General features: G+C 41.5%; 1 protein-coding gene across 1 annotated transcript in view; it reads right to left on the bottom strand.

Moving 5' to 3' along the window:
* Positions 1-14,118: 14,118 nt before the first annotated feature.
* Positions 14,119-19,422, bottom strand: part of RAP2C (RAP2C, member of RAS oncogene family) — a 20,187-nt gene continuing 14,883 nt past the window's right edge. Inside the window, exon 3 of the mRNA XM_007507187.3 lies at positions 14,119-16,784. The gene's annotated coding sequence lies outside the window, so the exon portion shown is untranslated. The remainder of the gene's footprint in view (positions 16,785-19,422) is intronic.

The following is a 19,422-nucleotide window of genomic DNA, read 5'->3' as shown; positions in this document are numbered from 1 at the left end:
ATCTCTTTTTTCAAAGGCAGAAACTGAGGCCCAGGGAGGGGAAGGGACATGCCCCAGGCAACAGAGATAGAAAGGGCAGAGCCAGGATTCAAAAGCAGTAAAAGGCCAGCAATCCTAAAAGTAAAATGCAATAAAAGGTCCATAAATCTTAAGTAGAAGTCTTCTCTAAGGAGAGGACACTTTCCTTTTCATTCTAAATCCCGTGACTCTGAATCCTCTTCTAAAGGAAGGATGAGAAAAATATTCTAAATCAATGAATTAAGTAAAAATTTTCAAACCAATAAACAAACAAACAAATAAATAAAGGATGGATGAACAGATCAAGACGAGACTCCCAGCTTGGGAAAGTATATAGAGAGGGTTGTAACTTGCACTTGTAGAGGGATGAAGAGATCAAGGATCCAACCAAACATCAAGAGCACTAGCCCTTGGAGTCAGGAGACCTGAAGATGATCCTGGGCTCTACTGCCTATGTGACCCTAATTCACTCTATTTCTCTTGATCTCAGTTTTCCCATTTGAAAAATAACGGTGTTGGACCACATAATATCTGCAATGCCTTCTAGCTCTAGAAGAATAATTCTATAACCTGAGGTGAGGGAGAAGACCATAATTTGCCTTGGGGAAAAAAGCATTAGCCACAGAGGAGGAATTAGTCAACGAGCACTTATTAAGTGCCTACTATATGCCAGGGACTGACCCACTAATGCCAGGGATACAAAGAGAAGCAAAAAGCATCCTGCCCTCATGGAACTCGGTGTAATAGAGACAGGATGTAAATAATTCTACACATGCAAGATATATTCAGGGTAAATAGTAGATAATCTCAGAGGGAAGATACGAGCACTGAGGGGTTCCAGAAAAGCTCAGATTTTATCTGAGCCTTTTAAAGAAGCCAGGAGACTGAGAAAAGAAAAGGCATTCCAGGCATGGGAGGTGGTTATGGAAAAATATATAAAGTATATAGAGGAGAATAATAGGTAAGATTGGAAAAGCAGGAAGGGGCCAGGTTAGGAAGGGCTTGAAAGACAAATAGGGGATTTCATAATGCAATTCTGGAGGTAACTGAAGGAGCCCCTGGAGTTTACTGAGTGTGAGCTGCAGGGGTAGGTCAGCCATGTGCTTCAGGAAGAACACTTTGGAAGCTGAGTGGGGAGAGACTTGAGGCAGACAGACTCGCCAACAGCTATTGCAATAGTCCAGGCATGAGGTAATGAGGGCCTGCACTAGTGATGACAGAGGAGGAGGAGGGAGAGGTAAAAGAGAGAGGGTTCAAAGGTTGAATGGATGGGACCTGACAAAAGTGTTACTCTCAACATTAATATGGAAGTTTGGAAGAGGAAGGGGTTTGATGAAAAAGATAGTTCAAGGTTGGACATGTTCTATTTAATAAGTCCAGGGGGCAGCTGAATGGCTCAGTGGACTGACAGCCAGGTCCAGAGATGGGAGGTCCCGAGTTCAAATGTGGCCTCAGACACTTCCTAGCTGTGTGACTGGGCAAATCATTTGACTCCCATTGCCTAGCCCTTACCTCTCTTCTGCCTTGGAACGGATATATAGTATTGATTCTGTTGATTTCAGGGTTAAAAAAAGAAGTTTAGAGGATATTCATTTTGCAGTGTCCTTCAGGCAGTTTGCAACTAGAGGTCAAGAAGTTAGGGCTCCATAAAAAGATCCGAGTATCATCTGCACAGTCAGGTCAAGTCTGGGGATAGAAATATAAGCAAAAAGGCAATCTCTGCCCTCAAAGAATTACATCATAACAGAAAAAGAGAAAAGAAGCTGAAAGGGGGTAGGAGCAAAGTTGGGGGCAGGAGACAGAAGCATAGTCCAGAGGGTCAGAAGCAGGATCAGCAGAGAAATGGGCCTTTCCTCAAACTGGAGTTTCCAGAAGGAACTCATAAATGGGAGAAGGGGCCTACAGAGACAGAAGGATGTTCCACAGTAAGAAGGCCACAGGGGATGAGGGAACTTCCAAGGTAAGAAGACAGTTGAGACATAGTAGAGAAGTGTGGAGGGTTAGAAGCCCACTTGGGTGAAGAATGAAGGATGGTTGGCCTGGGCCTTTCCACAAAAAGAAGCTTCCAGAGAGAACTCAACAATGGGAAAAAGGGATCGAAGGGACAGAGATGTTCCATGGTTAGATCACAGGGCTAAAGGAAGTGGGGGTGAGAAAGTAGATGATAATGGAAGCTAAAGTAGCACAGTGGATAGAGTGCCAGGCCAGGAATCAGGAGGATCTGGGTTCAAAACTGGCCTCAGGTGCTTCTTAAATGCAGGTGACCCTGGAAAAGTCACTTAACCCCACCAAGCCCTTGCCCTTGCCTCCTCCATCTTAAAGAGAATTACTAAGAAGGTAAGGATTGAAAAACAAAAAAGATGACACATCTAAAGATCACAAACAGATCTAGAAGAATGAAGAATGGTTGGCCCAGGCCATTCCACAAAATGGAGATTCCAGGAGGAACTCATAGAAATGATAAATAAATCCAAGAGATCACCAAGAGAAAAAGTATGGAGGGAGACAAGAAGGCAGCCCAAGACAGACCCTTATGAGAATGACCTGGATGAAGATCCTACATAGGGTTTGAGAAAGATCAGTCAAACAACGAGAAGAACTAGAGATCGGTGTCATGAAAACCCAGAGAGAAGAGACTATCAAGGAGGAAAAGGTGTTCCAACAGTGTCAGAGGCTGTTGAGAAGTCATGAGAGCTGGGTACTGAGAAAAATCCAAGAGATCTGGGAATTAAAAGATCATAAGTAACTTGGAAAGAGTAGTTCTGGTGGAATGATGAAGGGAGAAGCCAGACTGTAGAGGTAAGAAGAGAGTGAGCAGAAAGAAAGTGGATACCAACTGGAGGCATGTTGGAGGTTAGCTACAAAAGAAAGGAAAGATACAAGATGATTTCTAGCAGGGATGGGTGGATCAAGTGATGGATTTTTGAGGATAGAAGAGACATGGACATGTTTATAGGCAGTAGGGAAATAGCCAGTATTCAGGGAGTGGCATAAGATTAGGGAAAGAGTGGGAGTGAAAGACTAGATGAGACAATCTGCTAGAAAGGATGAAATGGGTTCAAGCTAGAGCAATAAATCCATAGGCATATTATCAAATGCCTACTATGTGCCAGGCACTGTGCTTATTAAAGACAAAAACTAAAACAGTCTTCACCCTTGATTAGCTTACATTCTAAGGAGAGAGGCGAATTGTACACATATATCGGTATATGTAAAGAAAATACAAAGTAGCTCAGGAGACTTTTTAAAAGGCCTCCTGAAGATGATACCTATGTTGAAGCAAAAAAAAAACAAAACAAAAAACAGGGATTCCAAGAGAGTCGAGTAAGGAAGTACATTCCAGGGAGGAGAAAAAGTGAATGCAAAGGCAAAGAGGATGAAGATAACTTGGCATCTGAGGAACACCAAGAAGGCCAAGTTGCTAGGCTGTAATGCATGAAGGGCAGTATTATGTAAAATGCCTGGAAATACAATGTGGAACTTGGCTGTGAAGAGCTCTATATGGTCAACAGTGGTGTTTATATTTGATCTAAAAGTGGTAGGGAGACACTGGAATTTATTAAGTTGGAGGGGAAGGAACAAAGGCATATCTGTACTTTAGAAAAATCATGTTGGCAACTGCATGGGGGATAGATCAGAATGGGGAAAGATTTGAGGGAAGGACACCAAACAGATGTAAGGAGAGAGGGAATCTATGGGAGACTTAAGTTCTATCCACCCTCCCTTCACTGATCTCAATGACAGCAATTACCATGTATGAAAGGTATAGTGACTTCCAGAGCTAATAGCTCCTGATCAACTTTCTGGAGGGAGCCCAAGTTCCTAAACCAAGACAGAAGCTCTCCCTGCCCTTCATTTGCTGTGGAAATCAATAAGATTTAGAGCAAGGATGAACCTCAGTTTAATGTTGGCATCACTGACCACATAGATCATAGCATCATAGCAAGATTATGATGGAGGGTGGAAGGACCAAATTTAAGTGTGATCAGCCATATGCCAGAGGCCCAAGTCCAAGGTATCATCATCAATGCAGCCCAAGTGTAATATTACATAGTCACTCGACATTGTGCTCATTCACTGTCTTAAGTACACTATGTCAAGAACATGATCACAAGGCAATCATGACTTGTGGATGACTGACAAGGGATCACATGCTCCTAGCCAAACAGACTGGCATACAACCCATGGCAGTGCTTGTGAGTAAACAGCCACAAGTAAGCTAGAAATTTAGGAACCACTCACCAAGTTTGGCTATGATCAAGAAGATTCCCATTGTTTCTGTTGTTTTTTAAACCCTTACCTTAGTGTCAATTCTAAGAAAATTAGGTCACATGGTTAGGAAGTATCTGGAGTCAAATTTGAACCCAGGACCTCCAGGCCTGTCACTCCATTCACTGTGCTACCTAGGTGCCCCTAAATATAATTTTTTATCACTATTATTAAAATTCTTACTTTCTGTCTTAGTAACAACTCTAAGACCAAAGGGCAAGGGTTAGGCAATGGGGGTTAAGTAACTAGCCCAGGGTCACACAGCTAGGAAGTATGTGAGACCACATTAGAACTCAGGACCTCCCAATTCCAGGCCTGGTGCTCTATTCACTATGTTACCTAGCTACTCTCCCATCATCACTGTTGCTTCTGCTCTCTGAGCAGCAGCAGCAGCCAAAGTTGGGGGTGAATGCTGTACTGAGACTACTAGATATTTTTGGGAGGCAAAATAAAATCTTTTCCTAGGGCAGTTTCCTAGTTACCAACATTTTGTTGTGTTTTGTTTAGTAAATACAAATTCTCCATTTCAACACTTTAAAGCTTGCATTTCTACTTTCATATGTCCAGTCCTTCCTACAGCAAGTGGCTCTTCCAATACAAAATCTTTACTAGGGCCTAATTTGCATCCCAGAAAACTGAGTGATTCTCGTGTTGTCCAGTGAGAGATGATATAAGAGGAAGAGTTAAAGGCCCACCGCACCCCTCTGGGACCATATTGGCCCCTAGCACTTGGCTTTTTTCATTCATTTCTTCCCTTTCTAGATGCAGAGAATAGAACCATGGATCTCAATTGCAACTGTGACATCTAGCCACATACAATAACTGAGGGGTCCGAATCTAGGTCAGGTCTTGTAACCCCAGGACAGCTCTGATGCCCCAAGCAACAAAAAAGATCTTCAAGAGTTACCTCTGGGACCCCAGGCCAGTGGAAGGACTCATTTGACAGTCATGTGGCAACTAGATATGAACTAGGAGGGATCAGTTCTATGTAGAAACTGGCCTAAGTTATTAGTCTGTCTTTCCCAGGGAGGAGCTGGCATGGAGAGAGGAACATGTGTTTGTGTGTATGTGTGTGTGTGTTTAAGTCTTATACATACATGTGTACATATACATGCTACAGACAGACGAAGTTGGTTATCAAGGCTGATGATGTCACACATGATTCTGGACAGCCCCAGATGGTTGCTTTCTAAGCCACTTTCACTTTAAAAAAGGAGATCTAAGCCCTTTTTGAATGGAGAGGGGCATCAGGGTAAAACACTGAGCTGGAGGAACTTAAGGTTTATGGAGGTGTTAAAGACTAACAACTGCTCTCCCAGCTTCTCTGGAGGACCTGAGCAATGGAGTCAGTCAGCATGAGGGCCAGAGGTCCCTGAGACTCCATTGCCAAATGAGGGAGGCCAACAAAAACAAAGGCCTCCCAGTGGAATCAGGAAACCATTACACTGGAAGCACTTGTGCATGGAGGCAAGACAAGAGTTCGAAGGCATTGCAGAGGCTTCCAGGAATGAGCACAAGTATCTGGGGATGGGGGGCACAGGACTATGGAATCCTGCTAAGAAAGTATTTCATTTGACCTTCAACTTTTACAAAGGCCTATTTACTTTGAAGATGTGAAAAGGACAAAAATGGAAACATTTCCTCAGCACTTCAGGGACATCTTCTCCCCTACACCATCTCCTCTCTAGGAAGGCAGACTCATAACTGGTAGCTCTTGATAAGGCAGTGCTCTGGCATCAAGGGGCAGAAGGCCAGCTCACTGTCCCTACTCCCCATTAGTCTGTGAGCTTCTCGAGGGCACATAGTAGGCCCTTAATAAATGTAAAGTCCAGGAGGCAGCTAGGTGGCTCAGTGGATTGAGAGCCAGGCCCAGAAACAGGAGGTCCTGGGTTCCAATCTGGCCTCAGACACTTCCTAGCTGTGTGACCCTGGGCAAGTCACTTGACCCCCATTGCCTAGCACTTACCACTCTTCTGCCTTGGAACCAATAAACAGTATTGACTCCAAGACAGAAGGTAAGGGGTTAAAAAAATGTAAAGTTCATCTGATCTTTGACGTGGTGATAGCCAGTGTTCTTGAGTGTCTCCTGTGAAGATAGATCACTGTGGAGAACACAAGGCTGGATTTTAGCCTGTTTCTTCCAGTATTATTTGGGTGAGATAGGAGCTCAGGGCAGGGCCACATTTAAAGGTGATAAGATTGAAGGGAGATTTGGAGGCCATCCCCTGCAGGTGCACACCTGGTTTAGGAAGATTAGCACAATGGCACAGCTTCTGGCTGGCCCTGAGAGAGACAGAGGCTCCCATCTCTGCAGGCCTCCAAAACTAAGCTTCAGCCTGAAGTGGGCCAGGCCACAAGAAGGGCAGGGATTGGGCCAGATTTGAGAAGTAAAAGGCCTGAGTACATCACTACCTTGATGGCTCCTAAACCCAGGCATCACCAAAATGGACCTGGAGGGTAGAGGGTGGAGGCCTGACCTCCTTCCTTTTAATAAGGCCTAAGGTTACCTTGTCCCCTTTGAGACTTGTTTTTGAAAAGTTTGCATCCGCTCCTTGTGAACACTCACATTCCTATGCCCACTCAGGATGGAGAAAAGCCACTCCTGCTGCTGGGGTTGCTTTTCTCTATTTCTGCCTGTGGCCCAATGGGAACAAGATTCCTGGAGAAAGGAATTGTGAAGAAAGGAGATGAATGCCCTACCAAGAATGTGCTCTGTGGTCGCAGGCCTTAGCATGATTCCCCAGAAATTGGTCTGATCCAAGTTCCATTCATTCAGGGGCCCAAAAGGACATTAAGCAGAGCACTGTGATGGGGAAACCAGGCTCTATTCAGTTCTTGACAGAGAAGAGGAAGGTAGCTACGGAGCCACTTGTGCTGCCCTTCATTCGAGTCGTGATCTCTTTCTGATGGGAACATGACCTGTTGGGTCAGCCTGCCCCCAAAGGAGATGACCAGAAGACAACTAATGATCTTAGATAAAGGTCAGCACTTTATCCCGAGGAATGAGTACAGAGTCGCTGTGACTGACAATGACAACATTAAGTGGATCTCAGCTCAGCTCTGCCCTTCTTTCCCTCATCAATATCTCACTGGTATGACTTGAAAAGCTTAAGAAAAATAGCCCCCTCAAGCCCTGCCATCTCCAGGAACAGAGTGACCTGGGACTGAAGGGCCTGCAAGTCCTATGAGACAAGAGAGTATGTATGAATGGTAAACAGCACTGGGAGCAACCTGTAATTTTCCAGACTAAGATTGGCTACTGGCATTTCTACCTACAGATTTTAGGGATGGGGGAGGGAGAAACAGGGAAAGGAAAAGAGGGAGGGAGAGAAAGAGAGAGGGGAGAATGAAAGGGGAAGAGAAAAGGAAAAGAAAAGAAAAATGAAAAGAAAAGGACAGAAAGAAAAAGGGAAAGAGGACAGGGAGAAGAAGGGGGAAAGGGAGACAGGGAGAGAAAGGCTGAGGATGGGAGACAGCAAAAGAAGAGAGGAGTCGTGAGAGAAGGAAGGCATCTGGGAAAAAAGGGAGATCGGTAGAGAGAGAGGGAAAGAAAGAGAGAACTTGAAGGGGAAGGTGAAAAGGAAAGAGGGGAGAAAGAGAGGTTATGGCAGGGAGGGAGGGGAAGAAAAAAGGAGAGGGAGAGGGAAGAATGAAAGGAGGAAGGTTAAAAGAAGGGGGAGGGAAAGAGAAAAGGTGGAGAGAGACAGATAATCAGAGGGATGAAAGTGAGGGGGGAGAAACAAAGGTGAGTGTGGGAGAGAAGAAAGGCTAGAAGGAGAGGGGGATAGAAGGGGAAGAGGAGAGAGGGGACACGAGGAAAAAAGGACTAGCAAACAGCGCACATTGGTAACTTTGGAGAGCTGAGCTTCCATTTCCTCCTCTGGAAAAGCAGGGCAGGGAGTGGGACAGGAGGGCTGTTCAGATCTCTCCCAGCCGCAAAATCTCAGTTTTGCATGTTTGAGGAAAAGTTCTAGAACCTCAAGTCCAGAATTAGCCAGCAGGGCCCTGGACTCCAAGAGAAGGTTTGTGTCTAACAGCACTGAAAGAGGTGAACCAAGACTGATCAGTGGTAGCAGGTGGAACTGTTTTTCCTGAAGGGCCTCTGTAACCACACACCGATTCCCTCCCCCCCTCAAGCAACCTGTCAGCTTCAGCAGCCACTTGGAACAATGCCCTCACAGGCTTACCACTGCCCCCCACCACCACCCAAGAAGGAGCTCAAGAGTTTGCTGGTGACTTGTTTAGGGGCAAGGGGGATGTGAGAGGAAACTTGCATGACTAATTTGGATTCTAAATGCTAATTACCTTGGTGCTTCAGGTTGCTACCAATTTGACAAGTACAAGTGCAGAAAATTTTCCAAGAATCTACTGAGACTCAACCCCATTTCTGGAGGCTGAACTGAATTGAATTCTCCCCTGCAACATACAACATTATCAGCCAATCAAAACCCCTACAGCCATTTCTGGAGCCTAGGCCTTTATAGAGAAGGGGGTCTTCAGCTCTGGATAAACCACACCTTTCAAAAGCTTCAGAAAGAAGGGGCAGCTGGGTAGGTCAATGGATAGAGAGCCAGGCCTAGAGATGGGAGGTCCTAGGTTCCAGTCTGGCCTCAGACACTTCCTAGATGTGTGACCCTGGGTAAGTCCCTTGACCCCCATTGCCTAGCCCTTACCGCTCATCTGCCTTGGAGCCAAAACACAGTATTGACTCCACAATGGAAGGTGAGGGGTTAAAAAGAAGCTTCAAAAATAACTGGATGTTTCAAGTTGGGGTTTTCTCTAGGCTTTGACAATCTGAAAAATGCCACCTCTAAGATCTGGGGGTAGGTAGAGTGGGTTGGGAGGCTTACAAGTGTTGTAAATTTGGGGAGCAAGGGAAAAACAATGTCTCAGTTGATGAAATTGGGAGGTTAGGAGACCAAAAAAAGCATATGAGGAAATAATCCTCTACCCCCACCCTCCACCCCTCATACAGTAGTCATTCTATCCTTGCTAATTCTCCAAGCAGCTGGTTAAGTCTCTTAGTCACTGGGGCTCCAACTATGTGCCTAAGCTATCCTCAACCTTACAAAGCCTTGAGGAAACAAACACAACCTCAAAGACCACTCAGGCTAATCCCTTCATTTTACAGATGAGGAAACTGAGACTCAGAGAGGCTGAATGACTTGCCCAAAGCCATTCAGGCGGTGAGTGGCTGAGCTAAGATTTTTAACACAAACTCTTTAACCAGAATGTATGAAATTAGCAATTCCTGGCCCATTTCAGCTCCGATCCTGGTAAGTCTTTCAAAGATCCTTCAGAGCAGGCTAGATGTCTTCTCCACAGACTACAAAATTTTGCTTACCAGAGCTTCATCCTCTGTTTCAGAAAATGATACCATTGGCGATGATGGTCTGATTCTAAAGATCAGTGGGAAGCCTACAGGCTTTTTCTCCCAGGGTATATACAGTCACACAAAAGAGAGTAAGAGGGAAGAGAGAGAGAATGTATGTTACTGTTCTGCTAGCTCCAAGAGGAGGGGATGAGATCAACTGGGGGAGTTTCTTCCAATATGGCATCACCACAAACACTCGGGCATTCTACAGGACCTCCACTTCCATCATGTGATTCAAGCTTCAAGGGAAAGTAGTTTTAATATGATCTATTAGTATGCTCTGACTTCTGTATATCATTTATCAAAAAACCATCACTTCAATTAAACAGGAAATCACAACCGTTTTGCTGCTCTTATAAGGTATATTTTTTAAAATATGGAAGTCAAACTTTTTCTCATGGGAATTTATTTCCCAGCTTCCAAAGTCAGTCAAAGGGAAGGTGAATCAATCATATGAAATTGGCATCAGAGCCAACTTTTCAGGAAATCCCAGTTATATTAGCCTAGAATAATGGGTGTGTTACTTATGTCATTCAGGGTTCCTGAAACACTTTCTAGCCTTGTTGAAGCTCCACAAGATAAACATTTGAGAGGAGCATGTGCCTTTACCTCCTAGTTTGACTCTGGGAGCCTCTTTCTGGGTCATTCTTTAGTTTGAGCCTTGAAAATAGCTTTCCTCTTAGGGCAAGTCACATATCTGATGGTGTGATCTAATCCTGGGCGACAATTACCAAGACACACATTACTTAAAACACCACAATATTCGAAGTACTGAAAATCACAGGTAATACAAAGAGAGGCAGAAAATTGCCAATAATATCTTGCATATAGAGATGGTATCAAAGGTTTTATCCAGGAAATATATGAACAGAAAAAGATAGAGGCTGGCCACACAGCAAGAGCCAGGGAGAATCAATGGCCAGTCTCTCAGTGCTACCTATACTCATGCTCACATGGTAAAAGATCTGTGAAGAACATCAGTTACACAATGGATAGATAGATGAATGAGAAGGAATAGATGAGAAGGTGTGGACAGGTCATGATTTTATGGACAGATGAAGGGAAGGGTGGATGAACTTGAAAAATCTATCCAAGCACTCAACTATTAGAAGGGAAGAAATCAAAGAATCTCGGGGTGAGATGGGAACACTGAGGCCATTTTATCCCTTCATACCTAAAGACAAATCCAGCCTTCCCTCGAAGACTTTCAGCATGGTCTTCCTTACCCAATTCTTTCTCAAGGCATCCCATTCCAATTTGTGTTGGTTCTCATTGTTAACAAGCTTTTCTTGACATCAAGCATTAATTAGCCTCTTTGCCACTTCCACCCAAGCTTCAAGTTTTGCCCTCCAGGGACAAGTAGAACAAGCCTTGTCCCTCTTCTCATCTCTGTCTGTGGCACCACCCAGTTTTCTACATTCAAAATCCAAGTTCCTTCTGCCTCACATATCAGAGCCAAGCAGTTCCAAAGTCCTATCGATTGGAGCTCCTAACATCTCTTGCATCCATCCCCCCACCTGTCTTCCCATAGTCACTACCACTGTCCCAGGACAGGCACTTCTAAGACAGTCCCTGCCCTCAAGTTCATAATCAAGTTGAGGAGACAAGAGTAACACCAATAAAACAGAAGATAATCATATAAATTACAAGCACTCCATACAGATTAAGGGCCAAAGAAAAGTCTCAACAAGGTAGATGATTACCACCTTCATTCTGCACCTCTGCAATGTAGGATTTCCCCCCCCCCCAACAGCTCTGCCACCCCCCAATGAACCTCAGAACACAACCTTTTTCTTTGCCCAAATTATCAAACACATGTTCGTAAAACCTTCACAAAATGATTAGCATTGAAGTTGAAAAAAAATCTGTCAATCCCATACAAATAAATGGAGGTATGGGTCAGCATCATGCAATTATGGGCACAGAAATTGAGACATGAGAATAGAGCCCTCCAAATAATGGGAACTAACTTGCAAAATAGGGAGTACAGGTATCACTGGTGCTTCTGTGGGTGTGGGAACTCCCTCCACTGGGCAGATCAAAACTTGTCAGATCACAAGCCATCTATAACTCGGGTGTCTTAAGAGAACTGCCTGAGATGCTGGGAGGTTAGGTAACCACAAAGCCCACAAAGGGCCAAAGTGGGGGATTTGAACCCCAAACTTCCTAAGTCCAAATCAGCACTATACCCAAAACCTATTCTAGTATAGTTATTACTTTTTTAGATGAGGAAACTGAGGCCTCTAGAGGTGAAGGGATTTGCCTGTGGTCACATGGCCAGTAGATAATGGAGTTGCAACTGTTTAGATCTATATACCTAGACAAAATGACTCTGTATGGAGACAGGGACCTTGAATTTTGAGGGAGGAAATGGACTCTGATTATATTTAGGTAGAAGAAGAGAGTGACTTTGATATAATGCCTACCTCTCTGATAATAACCAACTATCCAAACACAGTGGTGGTAACACACCAACAATTGAGGAATATTAATGAGTGGATTCTTCATTCCATTGCTTCAAGAATCCATGAACCTTTAGTCTTCATTAACTGGGTCCTTCATACTAGCACAGAGGCCTTGGTGGATTTAATTTAATCCTGGGATCAGGATCTGGCTATCCCTGCTCATGATACTGTCCAGAAAAGTATCATTTAATGGGAGAGTCATTATTACCATGAGGGACATCTTCACAGATAGGAAGTCTGCTACGTCTTTTTTTCCTGTTTCTTAGCAAATTTGTCAGATGCTAACTGTAATTTCATTATCATAATACTATGAATTCTAGATTATCAGGAAGGGTGAGCATTTGCAATACCGAATAAAGCAATATTGGCCACTTAAAAGTGGCCTTGGAGCTATTCTTAAAAGTTCTGACTTTGGGGGAGTTAAGTTGCCTTGTTATGTTGTTTCTGATCAACTTTGATTATAGTAGGTGGTTTCAATCCTGACCTTCTGATCTAGATGACGAATAGTTATGTCCGGCGTTAGTTATTTTCCTTCAGGATTTCAATGTGGGTGCTTCCAGACAAATTCCTGTTTTTTATTCCTTCTTAAACAGTTCTTTGTTGGATTCTTTACATTGCATCATTATATCAATAGTGAAACCAGCATCCTAAAATTTCCAAAATAAATCCTTCAAAGGCAACTAACTCTCTCAAGACCTTCTAACTCCAATGAAATGTGCCAGCCACAGCAGACCCCAAAGAACGAGAGTACCAAGTCTCATTCATGGGGTAAATTTTGGCCATCTCAAAACCTAAAGAAGTTTAAAGGGTTATCCAGGCTTAGTATCACTTGCCATGATAAAGGGGCCCTACCATAAGCCCTTCCCTAAAACTAAGCTGGATCATTAAGAAAAAAAGGACAGAAGGAAACATAATGCAGTAGAAAAGGCACTGGTTCTAATCAGAGAACCTGTTCTCAAGTCTTCCCTCTGATACTGAATGCCCAAGAGACCTTGGACAAGTCACTTCCCAAGAGGGACCCCAGTTTCCTTATCTGTAAAATGAGGGGGGTTGGACTGGATGGTCTCCAAGTTGCCTTATAGTTTTAGATCAATGATACTAAGGTGATTAATGATGAAAGGACGGGAAAGAGGATGTGAGGGTGAGTGGACTGCAATACCTCTCACTCCATTCTTCACCAGTGTTGATCTGGCTGGAATCCCCTTCTCTTTCAGTGCCATGTGCATCCTTCTCCAAGATGGGTAGGATGGCCTTCCCTGATAGAGTACCTTTCTTCAGCAGAAGAGAGTACCTTGCAACCAGGAGCACCCAAACTGCAGAAGCCTGAGACTGAAAAGTGGAAAAGAACAAAAAATTCAATCCCTCAGGGCTCTACTTAAAATGAGATGACTGGCTAGGCAACGACAAGCTAATAGATGATATTCAAACCAAAAGCAAAATATTATTCACATGTTATGACCCATGTAGAAAAAAGCAAAAAAATAAAAAAATAAAGCCCATTCCCCCTCCAAAAAATACATGGCCAGTCCCTATAAAGAGAAACCATTCTTTTTTCAGGGTCAGAATCAAAGAGACCAAATGAATACTTTTACTGGCTTCGAAATAGGCAAGACTGTTATTTAATTATTTTAACTCACTGTTCCTCAACTCAGAATGAACTGCCTTGAATCATTTTCCTCTGAATATGCACAGGTCCCACCTGCCAAATTTGTAAATCAGCCAGTTGCCGTATTTGGGCCTTATCACAGACATTACTATTCTTCATTTGTCTATAATTTCTAAGTATAGTCATTCAATTGAAATGCCAAGGCCCAGTTTTAGCATGTCTCTCATTTCCACACATGGCCATGTAGAGTCAAAAGCTGAGGATTATAATAAAGGCTAGGTAAACAAAGACACAAAAGATTGTTCATTAAATAGCAACATTTCAATAATAGGTCTTGAGTCATCTAGTACAACAAACAATTCCACAAATAAGACAAGGAACCAACCTCAAGTAATACAGATGTCTATTTTATTTTAAAAAAGTTACAAACAGGTGGACTGTAAGGTTGTATTTTTGTGTTTTTTGTTGTTTTGTTTTTTTACAAAATGACGAGAATGAAGTCTATTGGAAAAACTTTATTTTACAAATCTTTATATGTCATTGTTCAAATTTTGCACTTGGTATTCCAGATTTCACTGTTCACTGATAAAGCTACAGTACATGAGATACACAATGCTAGGTTCTGTTGGTTTCAGAGCCCCCCCTGCAATGATCTGAACATCTGGCAAAGACAATACCTATATTGCATTTAATAGCAGTTTCTTAAGCTAATAAGCAACTTTACATGCAATCTATAGAGAAAGCCTAAAATAACTTTTGGTCCCTTTTTTAAAAACTGTGCTGGAGAAACCATTTTTTACCTCCTATTTCCCCTATTCCTGTCATCCTAAGGTAATTCAAGTCAAATTTGCTGCTGAGGTCAATGATAATGAATACTGTGCATGTGTACACACACACATACACACACACATCTGTAGAAAATGTTCCTTTAATTTTTTTGAGAGAAAGAGGGAGGAGTAAGAGAGGGATGAAGAACAAATGGAAGGCTAGGAAAGAAGGGATGAGAGGAAGAAAAAAGAAAGGAAAGAGGAAGGACAAGAAGGGCAGAGGGAGAAGTAGGGAAAGGGAAGACGAGAGAGGGAGAGAGAAAACTACCCAAAGGAAATAACCCACAATTTTCAGGAAACTAAAATCTTCATGAATTATTTGAATCTCCTATAATTTAGTACAGCTAATCAAGATTAACCACCACCACCTAACCTACTTTGAATACAGTGTTTGGTTTTAAGTGTGGTATTAAAGTGCAAACCGAAATGATCAGGTTTCAAGCAGTTTATAAATAGGGAAAAGTATTCCAATCATCCCTAGCCCTCCATTCTCACCATACAATTACATATCTAAGAGTAGGAGGTTTAACTTTAGAGAATGTCCTGGGGAACCAAGTCCACTACCATGGAGAATCAAACAGTTCAATCAGAATTTTTGTTTGAGAAAAATCCGTCCCAAAGACCATGGATGGCATTGTAGTAGGCCCTGGTGATACTTGAATATCGCACACAATGGAAATGCTAAATTGCCCCACCTCCCATAACCATCACTGCATATGCTAGAGCTTTCTTGACCAAAGGTCTTTAGCTATTACAAGTCAGAAGAGTCCTTTTGGTTTTCTTTTCATTAGAAGCATGTTCAAATGACTAAAGCTGGGCCCCTAAGATCTACAACTTTGGTGCAGTAGGTGAGCTGCAGTTCATCACTTCTGCAAAACACACACGCACACGCACACGCACACACACACACAAAACTAAAACTGAAGATAAAGCAAAATATTGGAAAACTTACAAAACTCTAAACCACTGCTAGAAAAAGCTCGCTTGTACACATGTTAAAACGGAAGAAAAAGCATCATTTATTCTTTATACATTTTTTTCTGTTTTAATACCTGCATTACTGTTAAAATGTTCAAGTATTCAGACAAAATGTGTTGATCAGGTAAACAACAGGGAAGTCAATGACTGTTCAGAGGGCATTTGCAATTCAGAGCACTGGAAAAAAAATGGGTGCTTCCCCCCCTTACCTTACACTGATTTTTGTCTCTGTTGCTAACCTGTTTACTGGGAAATAACGAAAAAAAAAGCAATTGTGACAGTGCAAGAAAATGTTAACAAATATTGCTTTAAAACATTGTTCAGAAAGACAAATATTAACTATAAAATGTAAAATCATTTTATTTGCATTCACTTTACATGTGCAGAAACTGACTAGATGTAAATTACTAACCTGCCAGGCAAAGCTGAGATATTTGAATGCAGGTATATGAAATGAATTTACCTAGAATACAATATCCCTTTTCAAAGGCATTGTTAAAAGTAGGTCATAACTAAATTTAGAACTTCACAGAAGGGAAAATGCTTCAGCTGCAACTCAATGTTGCAAATGACATTTTTTTTAAATTGTGAAAAACCCTTTCCACTAAATATTATAGTCAATTTCAAATTGCAAGTTCCACTTTCTGAACATATCAATTATGGCATCCTATTACAGGCTGCATCAGATGAGAAAAGGGATATTACATCCATACAGGTAAGATGGGATCTTTAGTTTCTTACAACACTGTCACACGTAAACATAAAAGTCTCAAAATAGCGACCAACCATTTCAGGAAACAAATATTTTCGCAAATAGACTGAAGCACTGGAGCGAGGTAATATACAGAAGTAACCACTTGTTTAAGGCTCAATTTATTCTCCATTAAAACTTTTAAAAGGCATTGAGTAGGTAATACTGAGTTTAAGTATTTAATAAATACAAGTTCAGAAATTGATTAAAGAAATCAATTAAAATATTAAAAATGAACCCTTGCATATTAACCATTAATAAGAACTTAGAAAGCTACAAAAAGACTGATTGATAAAGAATCTATTTTAACTTATGGTAAACGTGCTAAGCATTCTTGGTTAAGGTCTATGGATCTTGAAGGCTGTGGACCTTATGCACTTAATTAGGTGTATGGCAACATGCTGTTATCGAGACAGGTTTACCAAGGCTCAGTTCTGCAACCCAGGCTGTCAAGTTGTCCAAAGCAGCATCTGTGCAAATTCCCTCTGAGTTTTATCTGCAATACAGACAAAAAGGTTAATGCAAATATAGGAAATATGGGAATAAACATGTTTTCAACACCAACACTCTTTCAATTAGACATTTTTTCCCTTTCCAAAATAATGCACATGGCAGTGATGGCTTTATGCCCACATATGAGAAACAGAATGAAGATTTTAAGATAACACCTCTCACTATGTTCACTGCTCATGAAGGTGGGAGAAAAAAAACCATTTTAAAAAGAAGCATAAACAAGATAATGGCATCCAAAAACAACTCTGCCTTCGATATTACACTTGTACACAGTAACGATGGTATATATTTCACATCATCTATTTTGAAAAGTCCTTCTAGGTTTAAACATCCCTTTTAATAGCAGATCCCAATAGACAAATATCACTCCTCCTTTGGACTTTCTTGGTTGCCTTTATGTGCCTACCTACCTATCGGGTTTTGTTTTGCTTTGTTTTGAATCTAGTGTTTTTGAAAGTTTACAAGCTAAAAAAATACATTTTCAGTCCCAGAATATAATCCCATTCAACAAGGAACATTACATTAATTACAAGACTAGAGCCCATTTAGGGGTAATGACAAAATAAAGGCTCACTCCTTACAGGGATCTTATCATTTAAATAGCACAAAAAGGGGAGGGCTGAACAATAAGACTGTGAGGTATAATCCCAGACATGTAGGGCTGGAAGGAACATTAGAGGACAAAGGGTGAAACCCAGAAAGGAAAAGTGATTTATTCACAGTGGCATAGCTAGTGGGAGAATGATGCCTAGAACCAAGCATTAGAAATTAAATAGACTCCAAGCTCCCCCCCCCCCAGCCTGAAGTTCTAGGGTGAAAAGTTCCTCCAGGAAATGAATTAAACAATATCCAATAGTAAAGTATCATCTACTATGCTGTATACATTAAATGCTAAAGGCTACCTTCTCCAGATGTTCTTAACAGTATTTTTACAACAGTGCAATGTATTCTAATGTTTTTTTTTGTTTACTATTGGGAAAGAATTCAAATTTTTTAGTCCAAATTACCAAGTATGCTTTTAATTAAAATGTTTGTGAAAAAAGCAAAAAGATAATATTTTCTAATTTTGTACACAAGGGAAAAAGGCATTGAATTTGTAGTGAAAATACTGCTACTGCTAAATGCAAGGTTTTAATGAAAACAGTCACAAACCTGAAATCTCAGATATAAAAACTCAAGGAAAAACGTATTAAAACGAATTAGGTTTTTTTGAAGTCAACCAACCTAAATGTTGTACTTTGTGTACAGAGAACATCCAGTCCACTATTATCAATAGGCTTATGAAAAATGACACTGGCTCTAATCCCCTCTCTATCATGAGGTATATGTGCGACCTTGGAAACAAGTCGCTTCTCTGGGTTTCAATTTGCCCATCTCAAAAATGTCAGCGTGCTAGATTACATGAGAAGCTCTTAAACGTTTTGCTTTTAAATTTTGACTACATTTCAGTATAGGTGATTTTGTGGGGTAATCTTATGTATCGTATGCATTTAAAAATGTTATTTAGAAAAAGGATCCACATGCCTCACCACACTGCCAAGGAGGCCCCAAACACAAAAAAGGTTAAGAGCCTCTGGAATGGATGATCTCTGAGTGTTTCCAAACATTAAATTTCCTCATTTTATCTTATTTTCATTTGCAAGACAGATGAAAATATAATATGTTGCTTCATTTCTGTGAATTCCAAGATGACTTTAATGAGCCCTGTGAATGTGGGCATTCATAGAATCTCAGAACTTGAGAGCTGGAAGGGACCTCAAAAGCCACCTACCAACACCTCTTCCAACCCCCTAGACTTATCAGGAAGTCAGATAGAGTAACCTATCGATGCCAAATAGTTCACAGAGGAGTACATACATTAGGAGAGGGAACAGCACAAGTGGAAAGGAGAAAAATATCAGGGCTAGGGCAGGAATTACTATTTGAATAAGCACCATTTTCTAAGCCAGTTCTGAGCAAGACTATTCTAATATGGCTAATAACAAATCTGTGAGTTGAAGTTGAATGCCCATCAAAGTCATATTTCCTGCTTATGACATATAATAATGTAATGCTTAGAAAGTCAAGATCATACCGTGCCTGCTATAGTTTACCTTTAAACAAAGGTATAACGTCAACGAATGGGTATGTTTTAACCAAGTTGCTTCCAAAATGAATTTCATAATTTTTCAACACCCATTCTGAAACTTGAGGATCTGTTCCCATGGGTTAAATTCCCACTGAAACTGAAACTAACAACTTTTGGTGACAAAGGGGATAAGAAGGTAACTGGAATTTTGGTAAGTTTAGAATTATAGTTCCTTCTTGGTAATTCATTTTCCTATATCACAAGTATATCCCTATCTCTAACCCCACCCCTACCCCAAGTCAGTCAACAAGCATTTATTACTATGTACCAGGCACAATGTAAGCACTTGAGGAAAGAAACACACACACACACCTCCAAACTGGGTTGGTTTTTTCTATGCTCTGGGATCCCCCAACTCCAGCCTCATGGCTACTGGAATGTCCTCCCCTATGCCTTCTGCCTGAGTTTTTATAACATAAGCTGGATATCATACTTTTCCAGATGCTGCTCCCATTGCATACATAAAACACAAATGAAAAACACCTTCATTTGA

This window comes from Monodelphis domestica, chromosome X, assembly GCF_027887165.1.
Source record: "Monodelphis domestica isolate mMonDom1 chromosome X, mMonDom1.pri, whole genome shotgun sequence".
NCBI lineage: Eukaryota > Metazoa > Chordata > Mammalia > Didelphimorphia > Didelphidae > Monodelphis > Monodelphis domestica.
This window is presented reverse-complemented; position numbering and strand designations above follow the sequence as displayed.